Source organism: Phyllostomus discolor (assembly GCF_004126475.2).
Source record: "Phyllostomus discolor isolate MPI-MPIP mPhyDis1 chromosome 15 unlocalized genomic scaffold, mPhyDis1.pri.v3 mPhyDis1_scaffold_1, whole genome shotgun sequence".
NCBI classification, from domain to species: Eukaryota; Metazoa; Chordata; class Mammalia; order Chiroptera; family Phyllostomidae; genus Phyllostomus; species Phyllostomus discolor.
Genome location: NW_023397489.1, coordinates 105,393 through 118,408, shown reverse-complemented (window position 1 = coordinate 118,408; position 13,016 = coordinate 105,393). Strand labels below are relative to the sequence as shown.

The 13,016-nt window shown below is 45.2% G+C and overlaps 1 pseudogene; it reads left to right on the top strand.

Annotated features, from left to right (window-relative positions):
- Positions 1–1,609: 1,609 nt before the first annotated feature.
- Positions 1,610–10,616, top strand: LOC114489319 (annotated as a pseudogene).
- The last annotated feature ends 2,400 nt before the right edge of the window (positions 10,617–13,016 follow it).

Genomic DNA, 13,016 nt, shown 5'->3' with positions numbered 1-13,016 from the left:
AACTGGGGGAGAGGGGGCAGGACAAGGGCACCCCCCTCAGGCGGGTCTACGGCTGCGCGGCCCCGCCCTATCCATCCCCTCTTCCCGCAGGGCCCGCATCCCCCTCTCTGGGCATCCTGCCAATGGGGAGAAAGGCCAGTACCCGAATATAAAGAGGAACTTAGATGTTCTCACCAGCCCAGGTAGCCAGCAGGCGGCCGGGCTGAAGGAGCCTGCAGACCCACAGGCTCTGGGCTGGCTGCGACTCAGGTGGCCACATCCACCTGCAGCTCCCTCCGGCATGGACACCGATGGGGGGAGTTTGCTCCTTTGTGTCAGAGCGGGGCTGACGCTGATGGTGCAGCGCTAACGGCAACTTGTTTTACTCTCCCGTCCCATCGGAGCCAATCACGTGGGCTTCCTGGGGCTTGTTCCCCCTGCACGCTCTCTGCCTTCAGGACAAAAGTTTTGTCTCTTTCCAGGTCTCAGGGCCCCACGACCGGCTTTCCTGTGTCACCGCCACGGGCAGGCCACTGAGCTCCAGGAGGAGGACCCTGAGAATTCCAATGAAGAACGGGCTCTGAGGCAGCAAGGTGAGCGGCAGGAGGAGCCAGAGCTGCCCTCCTGACTCGGACCTGGTTTAGGTCAGGCTGCATCTCAGGACATAACCAGGGAACAGGGTTTCCTGGTACACAAAACAAGCAAGATGCACAACAGTGTATCACACAGTGAGGGACTATTCCCGTAAACTTTCATGTTGCAACATAATCATATATATTTATAGACACATAAATAAGCAGTAAATGTGTAAGAACATAAAGTGAGCAAGAAATAACTAATTCAGAAGAGCCGTCATCACAAGAGAGGGAGGCAGGTCTGGCCGGTAAGGAGGGTTCCCACATCGGCCTGCATGGAGACAAACAGGAAACAGTATTGATATGGTGATGACGGGAGCTGGGGGGAGGGCCAGGGTCAGGAGGGGTTGATCACTGTATCATTTCCTCATGTCGGCCTTGGGCCATTCTGTCCACTGTCGTGAATGTTCAGTTGGTGGGGTTGGTCCACTTTCATGGGTCTGGGGTTGAAACACTGCTGAAGTCAAGATGTGATCTTCAACTTCACTGGAATTCTGTTTTTGTGGTCAACAGACAGTGGATGCTGACCAGAGTCTAATGACTAAGGAAGGGCGTGCATGGCCAGTATGTGCCCAGGGGGAGGATATCAGAGAAGGGAGGCCAGGTGGTCGAGGTGGCCTTAGGCCAGGCAAGGCCAGTGTGAATGAAGAAAACAGGATGGAAAAGGATTATGTTGAAGATATGGAGTTTCTGTGCACTTACTTTTATTACATTTTTGTCAGGAGAGGCCAAGTTATTCTTTAATAAATGCAATAGATGCTTTAAGAACATAGGAGGAAGCGTAGATGACACTTTGCCTATTTTTTAAAACATTCTAATGAAATTAGTGGATGGCCCCAATAGAAACCCATGCCTTAATGATACATCAGAAACACTTTCCAATCATCCTGGGATTGTTCTTGGACTGCTCTCATTGAGAATTGTGTCCCTAATAAGAGTCTCCAGATTTTGGAAACATTTACCAATCAAAACATTGATTTCTCATCATCTTTCAGTCAAACCTTCTTGGGTGGCCTTCAGAAGGGAACAGAGTAAAGACCAGAAGGTGAGTATTTCCCAAATCCTGTTGACAACAAATTTTTACTCATGGAAAGAAATGCAGGAAAATGCAGGAAGTATCCTAGGAACTGCCACCTTCCTTTCCTGGTCTCTTCAACACATTGTCCAACATCATCATTTTTTTAAAGATTTTATTTATCAATTTTTTAGAGAGGGGAATAGATGGAGAAAGAGAGGGAGAGAAACATGAATAGGTTGCCTCTCCCACACCTCCAAGTGGGGGACTTGGTCCACAACCCAGGCATGTGCCCTGACCAGGAATGGAACTGGTGACCTTTCAGTCTGCAGGCCAGCGCTCAATCCACTGAGCCACACCAGCCAGGGCTCATCATCATCATCTTAATGGTTAACAACTACAGCAACAATAGTAACTACCATTTGTTTCATTCTCACACTGTTTCAGACTTTGAATTCTATGTGAACAAACTCACTTAAACATCACAACAAATCGATGAGGTACGTACTATAACTCACCATTTATGATGAGGGAAGGGAGCTTTCAGAGATAAAGAAATGTTTGATTATGTGTCTAAGATCACAATATGAGTGATAGTGCAACTAACCCATAGTTGCTTCTCTAAACCACTTACAAACTCATGAAAACTTTCATGGTTTCACCCTGGACACCATGACTCAGTTGGGTGTCATCCTACAAAGGGAAAGATCGCCAGTTTGATTCCTGGTCAAGGCACATGCCTGGTTGTGGGCCAGGTTTCCAGCTGCCTTGTGTGTGAGAGGCGAGTGATCAATGTTTCTCACATCGATGTTTCTCTCCCTCTCTTTCTCCCTCCTTTCCCCTCCCTCAAAAAAATAAAATGTTTTTTTAAAAATTAGAAAAATAAATTCATACTTTTCTGAAGTTTGCTTTGTCTTATCCATATGTCATTACATCATTCACCTGACTGATGATTTCTTTTTTTAAATATATTTTATTGATTTTGCTATTACAGTTGTCCCCCTTCCCCCTTCTCTCCCCTCCACCCTGTACTCCCTCTCCCACCCACATTCCCCCCCTTTAGTTCATGTCCATGTGTCATACTTATGAGTTCTTTAGCTTCTACATTTCCCGTACTATTCTTGCCCTCCCCCTATCTATTTTCAATCTACATTCTATGCTACTTATTCTATATACCTTTTCCCCCTCTCTCCTCCTCCCATCCCCCCTGTTGCTAACCCTCCATGTGACCTCCATTTCTGTGGTTCTGTTCCTGTTCTAGTTTTTTGCTTAGTTTCTTTTGGTTTTGCTTTAGGTGTGGTTGTTAATAATTGTGAGTTTGCTGTCCTTCTACTATACATGTTTTTTCTTTATCTTCTTTTCTTAGATAAGTCCCTTTAGCATTTCGTAAAATAAGGGCTTGGTGATGATGAACTCCTTTAACTTGACCTTATCTGAGAAGCACTTTATCTTCCCTTCCATTCTAAATGAGAGCTTTGCTGGATAGAGCAATCTGGGATGTAGGTCCTTGTCTTTCATGACTTGGAATACTTCTTTCCAGCCCCTTCTTGCCTGTAAGGTTTCTTTTGAGAAATCAGCTGACAGTCTGATGGGAAATCCTTTGTAGGTTACCGTCCCCTTATCTCTTGCTGCTTCTAGGATTCTCTTCTTCGTTTATACCTTGGCTAATGTAATTATGATGTGCCTTGGTGTGTTTCTTCTTGAGTCCAACTTCTTTGGGGCTCTCTGAGCTTCCTGGATTTCTTGGAAGACTATTTCTTTTGCCAGATTCGGAAGTTCTCCTTTATTATTTGTTCAAATACATTCTCAATTTGTTGCTATTCCCCTTCCCATTCTGGTACCCCTATAATTCGGATGTTGGAACGTTTAAAGGTGTCCTGGAGGCTTCTAAGCTTCTCCTCATTTTTTTTTTTGAATTCTTATTTCATCATGCTTTCCTGCTTGGTTGATTCTATCTTCCTTCTGGTCCACTGTATTGTTTTGAGACCCAATTTCCTTCCCTTCACTATTGGCTCTCCTCCGTGTATCTTCCTGCATCTCTTTTATGGTAACCTGCATCTTTTTATCTAATTTGCACCCAAAATCAACCAATTCCGTGAGCTTTCTAATCACCACTGTTTTGAACTGTGCATCTGATAGGTTAGCTATTTCTGAGTCTCTCAAAAGGATGAGTTCTGGGGCACTGATTTGTTCTTCTGTTTGAGCCATTGCTCTCTCTCTTTCTTTTTCTTTTCTTTTTTTGGTCTGGTCGCTCTTGTTACGGTGAGGGACAGAGCCTTAGGCGTTCACCGGGGCTGGGCACTCCAGTCGCTAGATTGTGACGTTATATGTGGGGGTGGGGGCGGGGACGGGAGGGAACAGTGGCAGTAGTTCTGCTCTCCTGGGATCTCACTCCCTTCTCTGGGACCCTGGGCTGCGAGCTCTGCCCTGGTCTACAATCACCGCCTCACTGGGTCCACCAGCTGCAGCTTGCGTACTCAGGGACCCCTGCTGCGTTCTTGCATGCTGGATGGCTTTCACGCCAAGTTTTCCCCGACCTCCGCACGCCACCGACCTGCGCCTGCCCGGCTCGTCCTCTCCTACCAGTCTGGATGAACTGAATGGGTCTACTTCAACTTCTTGGCTGTCCGACTTCCATTCAGATAAATCCTCTGTCAGTTCTAAGTGTTATTCTAGCTGTAAATTGTTGTTGTTCTAATCCTAGTTGTGCGAGGAGATACGGTGTGTCCACCTATTCCTCCATCTTGCCGGAAGTCCCCCCTGACTGATGATTTCAACCAAAGTTCTTTTCTGCTATGCTGAAATGAGAGATGCACTAAGACCCATCAACTAAGGAAAGCATACAATGTGCAGGCAGCTTGTACAGTGGCTGGTCCCAGGTGAAGGAAAATATAAAATGTTTAGGATCACAGCCTCCACTCTAATCAAAGAGCATCTCCCACCCCTGAGAAACTTCAGGTTTCATGATTGAGAAACAACAAATAATAAAATGACTTAAGGATTTCATATAGGTTACACACTCTTCAATAGAAACTCATCTGTCTGGAACTGATTTCAAATGCAGTTTCTTATAAGGTGAAGTAAGAGCTTCTTTCTCTCAGTTCCAATGGGGCCACTCATCCTGTTTAGAATCACTTGTTCAGCCCGCCTACCTCTGTGTTGTGAGCTCTTTGAGAGGGTGGTCCATACCTGAGTCTTCTCAAGGGTCACAGACCCAGGTCAGGACCCCCGAATGTTTGCTGAATGAATAATTTCACAGTTACAAATTAAACTAGAAGATGACCAATGAATGCTGAAGGTAATTTCTGTGAGATTTGAAATACGGAGAGAGCTGAGAGGTAAATTGATGTGAGGACTGTGATCTCACATTCATACTGTTACACAATTCACAGAACACTGGTCAGCATTATTTAATGGCAAGTTCACTAGAACATTCAAACTTAGCATGTTACACATCATGAAACTGAAGAACACTAGCTACCGATATAGCCTTATTCAAACAGAATTGGTGGGAACCAGCTAATCTAAGTATAAATATTCTTTCTAAGGTATTGCAGATTTTATCACCATTTTATTGTGTAGATATGTTTCTGCCAACTATTTCCTTATTCTCTTCCCAATATCCTTTACTCAATATTATACAGACAGTTGAAAGAAAAGAGCCATAAGGCATGAGTTCTAATCTTGGATTCATTACCCACATTGGCCCTATCCCCTATTTATACGCCCTAGGTATTTCCAAGGGTTGAAGTATTAAAGACATGCATGTAAAATGTATCATAAGCCTTAAAAAATTAAATATGTGTTATCTTTTAATATGTGACTCTTACACTGAAGGCAACATCCAGGGTACCATTAAGCAATGAATATGGCTTGAAGGAACTGTCAGGCACAGCAAATTGGTGACTGCAAGTGACTCAGAGCATGCCCAGAAACCAATGTCCCCTCTTGGAGAAGCATGTGCCTTTGGAAAGCACACTAGACAAATATCGGGTAAGAAAAAATATTTTGTAAACTTAGTTCTTCTAAGTCCTATAGAAGGGCTGATAAGTATGACCTAGGTATGTGAGGCGGAGTTTGGATGGGCCTAGACTTAAGCTGGGCTAACCTGAGACTGAAGTTAGCACTGGAGCTTTGGGCAAATCCTATACATTCTCTGAGCTCCTGAATGCTAATGTGTAAAGTGAAGATAAGGAACGATCACTCATACATTATTTGAAAACATTAAATTAAAGTTAAAACAGTTGACACATGCAACTTGTCCAATAAATCCACTGTGATAATGGGAACCACAGTTTATTGGTGTTGTGTGCCCAGGCCTTTACTCAATGCCTAATACATAAGCGTACTCAATAAATATATTATGAATGATTACAGGTTGGCAAATTAAACCTGGTAATGGGAAGATCTAGAAACTAAAATTGAATCAGTCATCTGTAGTTAGTCTGGAGTCTTCATCTTCTGAACCAATAGTTAACAGTAAAATACCGGAGTATGCAAAAGGACAGATAATAAATTGATGGGAGGAAATTGTGTGTTATATGATAAAATGGGAACTAACACTGCAGACCCTACCAGCCTCGCTCACCTGGCCTTCTCCAACATAGAACTCAGGAGAAAGGAGATGGACATGAAGATGTACAGCCTACAAGAAAGAAAGGGCCATGTGTACCAAGAGGTCAACGAGCCCCAGGATGATTACTACCTTTGTAAGTGACCCTCACTGAGAAGCATGTGATGATACAATAATTTCATCTAGTCCTTTGGTCTCCAAATCATTCCCTTCCTCTAGTGACCTGGAGAGTACAGGATTGAGTCTCAATGATGTCAGTGCTGCACTTTCTCTGAAGCTCTTTGTGTCCAGGAACATGCATTATACCTTCCCTAACCCCTGTTGCTCTCGCCTCCAGATTGTGAGAAGTGTCAGAACTTCTTCATCAACAGCTGTGCTGTGCATGGGCCCTCTACATTTGTAAAGGACAATGCAGTGGACAAGGGGCATCCCCACCACTCAGCCCTCACCCTGCCCCCTGGGTTGAGGATCAGCCCATCAGGCATTCCCTGAGGCTGGGCTTGGAGTATGGAATGAGACAGCTGACTTGCCAGTGGGTCTGCACTTTGGCCCTTATGAAGGACACATCACAGAAGATGAAGAGGCAGCTAAGAGCAGATACTCCTGGCTGGTGAGAACTATTTACCTCTTCCACTGTCCTCTGACTTCCTACATTCCAACTGAGGCTTGGAGGGACCTCACCTCTTATGTGCTAGATATGGAGGGGACAATATGATTAGCTCTGTGTACTGACTGGACTCCACATGAACACAGAGCTCCTTTTCAGGATCACAAGGTAAGTGGGAGCAAAGTGGTAGACACAAAAGGGTGGCTCTCCCACTCTGATTGAACAGGTAGACTCTGATGTATAGATGATGAGTAAGACAAATATCATGTGGTCACAACTGGCAGTTGAATCCCCATGCAGGCTGTAAGAGCTTTGATGACAGTAGAGTAAAAAAATTCTTCTGACTATTACTTCCCCACACAAAAAAGTAAAAGGTCTTTAATTTCTTTTCTGACACACAGATCACCAAAGGCAGAAACTGCTATGAGTATGTGGATGGAAAGGACAAATCCTGGGCCAACTGGATGAGGTGAGGTCAACAGGTCTCTGGGTGCCAGAGGGGACTCTCATCCCCCACAAGCCCATATATCTTTTCCTCTCATCATGCCTCCCTCAGTGGTCTCCCTTAGTCCTTTTTTACTCTTTTTCTCCATACAGTGTTCCTTCATTTCAGGGGACGTTTAGGAAAAAAGTATAGTATATGTCCTCAAAATATAAAGCTCTCTACTAGACACACTTGGGCACTGGAAAGGACCTTCAAGAGCCTAGATTCACCAGGGACACTGGATTACACGTTAAATTATCAAATGAGCATTAATTAAGCACTTACTATATTCCAGTTTAGGTGAAGGAATACATTACTTAAATACATCACACAACCCATGTCCTATGGAGGACTTCTCACAGACACACATAAAACAATTGCTTTTAGAAACATTTAACTATAATTTCGAAGAAGTGCACAGTGTCAAGATAGTACAAGCCATGCATGGCCTAAACCTGTGAGGGCAGCAAACCATCCCAGCCTCACTTCAAACTAGAGCTGGGCTCTGAGGCCTGCAGAGGAATGGTCATGGGCCCCTTTCCTGAGAGGGGCTCTCTTTTACCAGGGTTACCTGAATGTGAATCAACTACTATTGTTCTGTTTCTGTTTCATTTTACTAAGACATAAAGACCTCTAATTTTCTATAGTAACCTTGGGCAAGCAAGTGAATGATACTGTAAATAAAGTGTAAAGAGGTTGGAGAAAGGCCTCACAAGAGAAAATAGATGTGGGCTGAGTACTGGATAATTAGCTAATTTAGAAGCAGAGCCCTAGATCAAGCACCAGGTTCTGAGGCGTGAGATAACTCGATTTAGAGTTTGGAGAAGCCAGAGATCACTGGATATTATGGCAGAAGCTAAGTTTAGAATTGGGTTTTAGAAAATGGTATTAGGCAGCATTCGCACTGCAAGCAGGACATGGAGGTAGGAATTCATATGACATGCTGACAGATGCTCAGACACTGAAGAGAAGGTTCCCTGGGAGCATTAGGGTCAGTGGGCAACCTCAGAGCCTGAGGGCTTTAAGAATCAGTGAGGAGCTGGACATGGATGTAACTCAACACTGTGGTTTTCTTTCCGTTCCTCTGCCTCAATCCCAGGTATGTGAACTGTGCCCGGGATGATGAAGAGCAGAACCTGGTGGCCTTTCAATACCATGGGCAGATCTTCTACCGAACCTGCCGGGTCATCAGGCCGGGCTGTGAGCTGCTGGTCTGGTGCAAGGATGAGTATGGCCAGGAGCTGGGCAGCAAGTGGGGCAGCAAGTGGAAGAGACAGCTCACGTCCGGGAGAGGTGGGCACCACTATTCTTCAAAACAGAAAGAAAAGAGAGAATTCTCCGTAGAAATATCCATGATCCAACTCTTAAGTAAAATCCACTCTAAAGTCAGTAAAGTTTCACATCAGATGCTTCAGAAATGCACAATTCATTCATACGCCTTTGACTCTTAGGCAAAATTTTTATATTTTTTTATTTTTAAAAATATTGCATGCACAAAATATACAACCACTTTTAGTGCTGTGAGGCTGAGAGGCAAAAAAAAGTTCCTAAGCACTAACCAGCTCTCTCACCAAGGCAGTTTTTCTGACATTTTTATAGCTGTTTCTTTTTAACTTTCCTCCATACTTCTAAATAAAATGCTTCTGTTTATAGGCATTCATTATTTTTTAAAGACTTTGTCCTGTCTGGTGTTACTCAGTGGATTGAGTGCCATCCTGTGAACCAAAGGGTTGCCAATTCCCAGTCAGGGCACATGCCTGCGTTTCAGGCCAGGTCTCCAGTAGGGGCCGTATGAGAGGCAACCACAGATGTTTCCCACTCCCTCTGACTCCCTGGCTTCCCTCTTTTCTGAAAATAAATAAATAAATCAAATCTTTTTAAAAAATATTTTATTTATTTTTACACAGAGTAGAAAGGAGGGAGAAAAAACTCACTGTGCAAGGGAAACATAAATTGCTTGTCTCTGGCACACCCCCAGCTGGCCCACAACCCTGGTATGTGTCCTGACTGGGAATCAATTTGGACTCCTTGCCTTGCAGGCTGGCACTGAATCCACTGAGCCACACGAGCAAGGGCAGGAAGGAGATTTTATTTTACTGTTTTGGAAAACAAGCAATTCCTAGTTGGGGCCTGTGGTTTTCCACTTTAATATGACAGAAAATACCTATAGAAGGGAAAGGTCACTGCAGTTCCATCCACACAGAGAGTAAGATGGCCTAGATGTTCCTCAAAAATCCCTAGTCTGGGCAATATTAGAAAAGACCCTTGATGTGGGCTTTCTGGATTTCTGAAGAAGATGCACTGCATAAAAATAAAAAGGAAATAGATGGCAAGTGGACGCTTTGTAGGAGATGGAATTTGTGTTGTCACCACAGTAAGGAGGATTCATGGGGCAGGTCTCACCAGGAGACAAGTCATGGCCCAGGCATTCTCATCAATGCCTGCCCTGACCAAACCTTTCTCTTTCAGCAGAACCAAAGCCAGAGGTGCACCCATGTCCCTCCTGCTCTCTGACCTCCAGTCAGAAATTCCTCAGCCAACACGTGAAATTGAATCATTCCTCTCAGATTCTCCCAGGAACATCTGCAAGAAAACACCTCCAAGCAGAGGAACCCTGTCCAGAGGATCAGAATCAGAGGCAGCAATGTACTAATACATGCAGCTGGGATGAAAAAGCTGAAGGTCAAGAGGTCAAAGAAAGGTCCAACCTTTTGCTTAAAAGGATCAGTCAGAGGAGAAACTTAAGATCCTTTTTCCAACCTTCCAAAGAACAAATGAGGAGCTCTAGTGAGCATGAGAGAATGATGGAGGAAGAGCCCTGTAGAGGCCAGAAAGAGAGTCCTAAGGACACAGGCAAGATATTTGTGAAAGTAGGAATGTCAAGAATTATAACAATCAAGTATGAAAGGTGTTGGCAAGGCTTCAATGATGGCTCACATCTCATTAGAGACCAGAGGACACACTCAGGAGAGAATCCCTATGTTTGCAGGGAGTGTGGGCAAGGCTTTACACAGAAGTCAGGTCTCTTCACACACCACAGGACACACTCAGGGGAGAAGCCCTATGTTTGCCAGGAGTGTGGGAGAGGCTTTACATGCAAGACAAGTCTCATGACACACCAGAGGACACACTCAGGGGAGAAGCCCTATGTTTGCAGGGAGTGTGGGAGAGGCTTTACATGCAACTCAATTCTCATCACACACCAGAGGACACAGTCAGGGGAAATGCCTTATGTTTGCAGGGAGTGTGGGCAAGGCTTTACACGGAATTCAGCTGTCATCAGAGAACACACGCAGGGAGACCTATGTTTGTGGGTGGACTGATTGAGAGATTAGCATTAAGTTGCATATCAACAGCCACAGGAAGTCTATGGCCCCTTACTTTCCCCAAGATTGTAAGTACAGAAGTAACCAAACAAACCCTCCAGTTTCATGACAAGAGATGAGATGGACAAACAGGTCCATGAGTGATACAGGAATGTCAGCACCAATCTCCTTCATGGTTTTTTGACATCCTATTCTAACAAGTTTTATCTGCATGCCAATGTGAAGCCCATGTCCCTCATTCCCCCATCACTGAAAGCAGAGAGTTCAGGAAGAGCCACAGAGAGCTCACTGTCAGCCACAGAAATATGATTCCTGCAAATGCATAAGTCTTTAGTCAATCTACTCTGGTTTCTGCTCAGAGAGAGGGATTTGAGACAGACTCTCGAGGAAAGGGAATTCCCTGGACTCCTGGAAATTGGGGCCTTTTCTCGTAATAGGCTCCCTACCCTCCTCACTTGGCTTCCCTTGGCTATTCCAGTTTCCTACAACCTCCGGAGCGCCAGAGGTGAACAGCAGGGAGGGCTTCTCCCCTGAGTGTGTTCACCCCTCAGCCAGACGTGAGCCTGGCTCAGTCTGGGCACCTGGTCTTCCTCACTCTCCTTGCTGCCCCTTCAGGGTCAGCATTTCCTGGTGCACAGCATACAGCTTCCACATCAGTCCATAGTGGGTGTGAGCCTCAGCTCTGTCTTCTCCAGTTGTGTGACCTAAGACAAGATTCTCAACTTCTCTCTGCCTGCTTCCTAGTCTGTGCAATGGAAATGGGAACTCCAGCCTTTTGGTTTGACATTCAAAGTTGAGTCAGCACAGACAGAATCTGGCAAGAGGATCGCTGAGATCACAAGTCCTGCTGAACAGCCTTCAGTGCCCATGTCTTCCGGGTCTTTAGTGTTGGACAAAGGAAGATAAGGACAGGGTAGGGGTGTGTAGCCAAATTCAGAATTTGAGCAGACCCCACTGCTTTCCCCCATTTAGACTCAGCTGCCCTAAGAAGGAGGCCTGAGGTGAGGGATTCACTTCCTTCCAGGTCACCACCCTCCCACTGAGCCTGTGCACCCTCAGAGCCTCCTCAACACAGGCAGGTGGTACTTACTGAGAGTGGCCTGTGAAAGGAGACCCTCACCCACCCCTTGCTGAGAACTGACACTGGAAACAGCATCTGCCTGCACTGGTGTGTTAGGTAGGATAGATAATAAGCCAAGATGGGGAGGATGAGGAAGACGTGTCTCACCCACTAACTCAGCAGTCCTGAGCCTGGTCCAATTCCATTGCTAGATGTTCCACTATCCCAAGACACACCATGCTGACACATAGAAATTCTAGGTATCATTTCCACCATCTGGGAAAGAAAGGCTTTGAAACTATTCATCCCATGCCCTAAAAAATAGGAGGTGGTCCACAGCACTAAAGGTAAGGACCCATAAAACTAATTTGGCTAGTCGCCTCTGGCCACTATCTGTTTTATAAAAGGGTCCCTAGTGCTCACAGAAAGAGCTCATAGGTAACTTTGGGTAATTGCCTCAACTTTAACTCTCTTGTCACATATCTATTTTACAAGATGCCTAATTGGAATCTGAAGCGAGATGAGGATTTCGGCTAACAACCCCCATACATACCTACATTTGGGCTGTCACGTCCCTGATGGAAGCCAGCACCACTTTTACCTGTCAATCAATATGTAACTTCTTCACCTCCATCCCACCAGCTATATAAGTCCTCAGGACAAAGGAGCTGGTGCTCTTGCCACCCAAGTTCTTCCCTTTCACTCCCATCTCAGCAAGACCTGTCCTCTTCTGAGAACATATCACTAATAAACCCTGCTTGCATGCTAATACACTTGCTGATCTGTATACTTGCTGATGTTTTACTACATTGGCAAAAACAACCCAGTGTCTCCTGTGACAGGTGCACCCAGTCTGCATATGTCATTCATGAAGCTCACAATGCAGCAGCTTCTGTAAATGCACTTTCCTGGTACCTGGGCCCCACAGGGCTTCATACACCACTGGCACCATCTCCAAATTATTACTTATTGTATCTAAACTTTTGTTTGTGAAGTCTGATGGGATAATGGACATGCACAATGTTGGTCATTCCTGTCCACCCATTCACAGATAATGTCCACAATGGCCCAGGAGGACAAAATTCCCATGGACCCAATGTGTGGGAGTCCAGAGAGACTCAGGGTGTGAACAGGGTAAACATCTATGCTTGCATAAGCATAGGGAAGGGTGCTGACAGATCCCAGAGGTCACACTCCTTTGAACCAGAGCTGAGTTCAATACACACAGATGGTGAACAATTAGCGAGGACACGATCATACCCTCTCCTGCATGAGGGAGATCTAAGCATGACCCACCCTGTTCCTGCTGGGGTGGGTTCACCAAAGAGGGACACCCA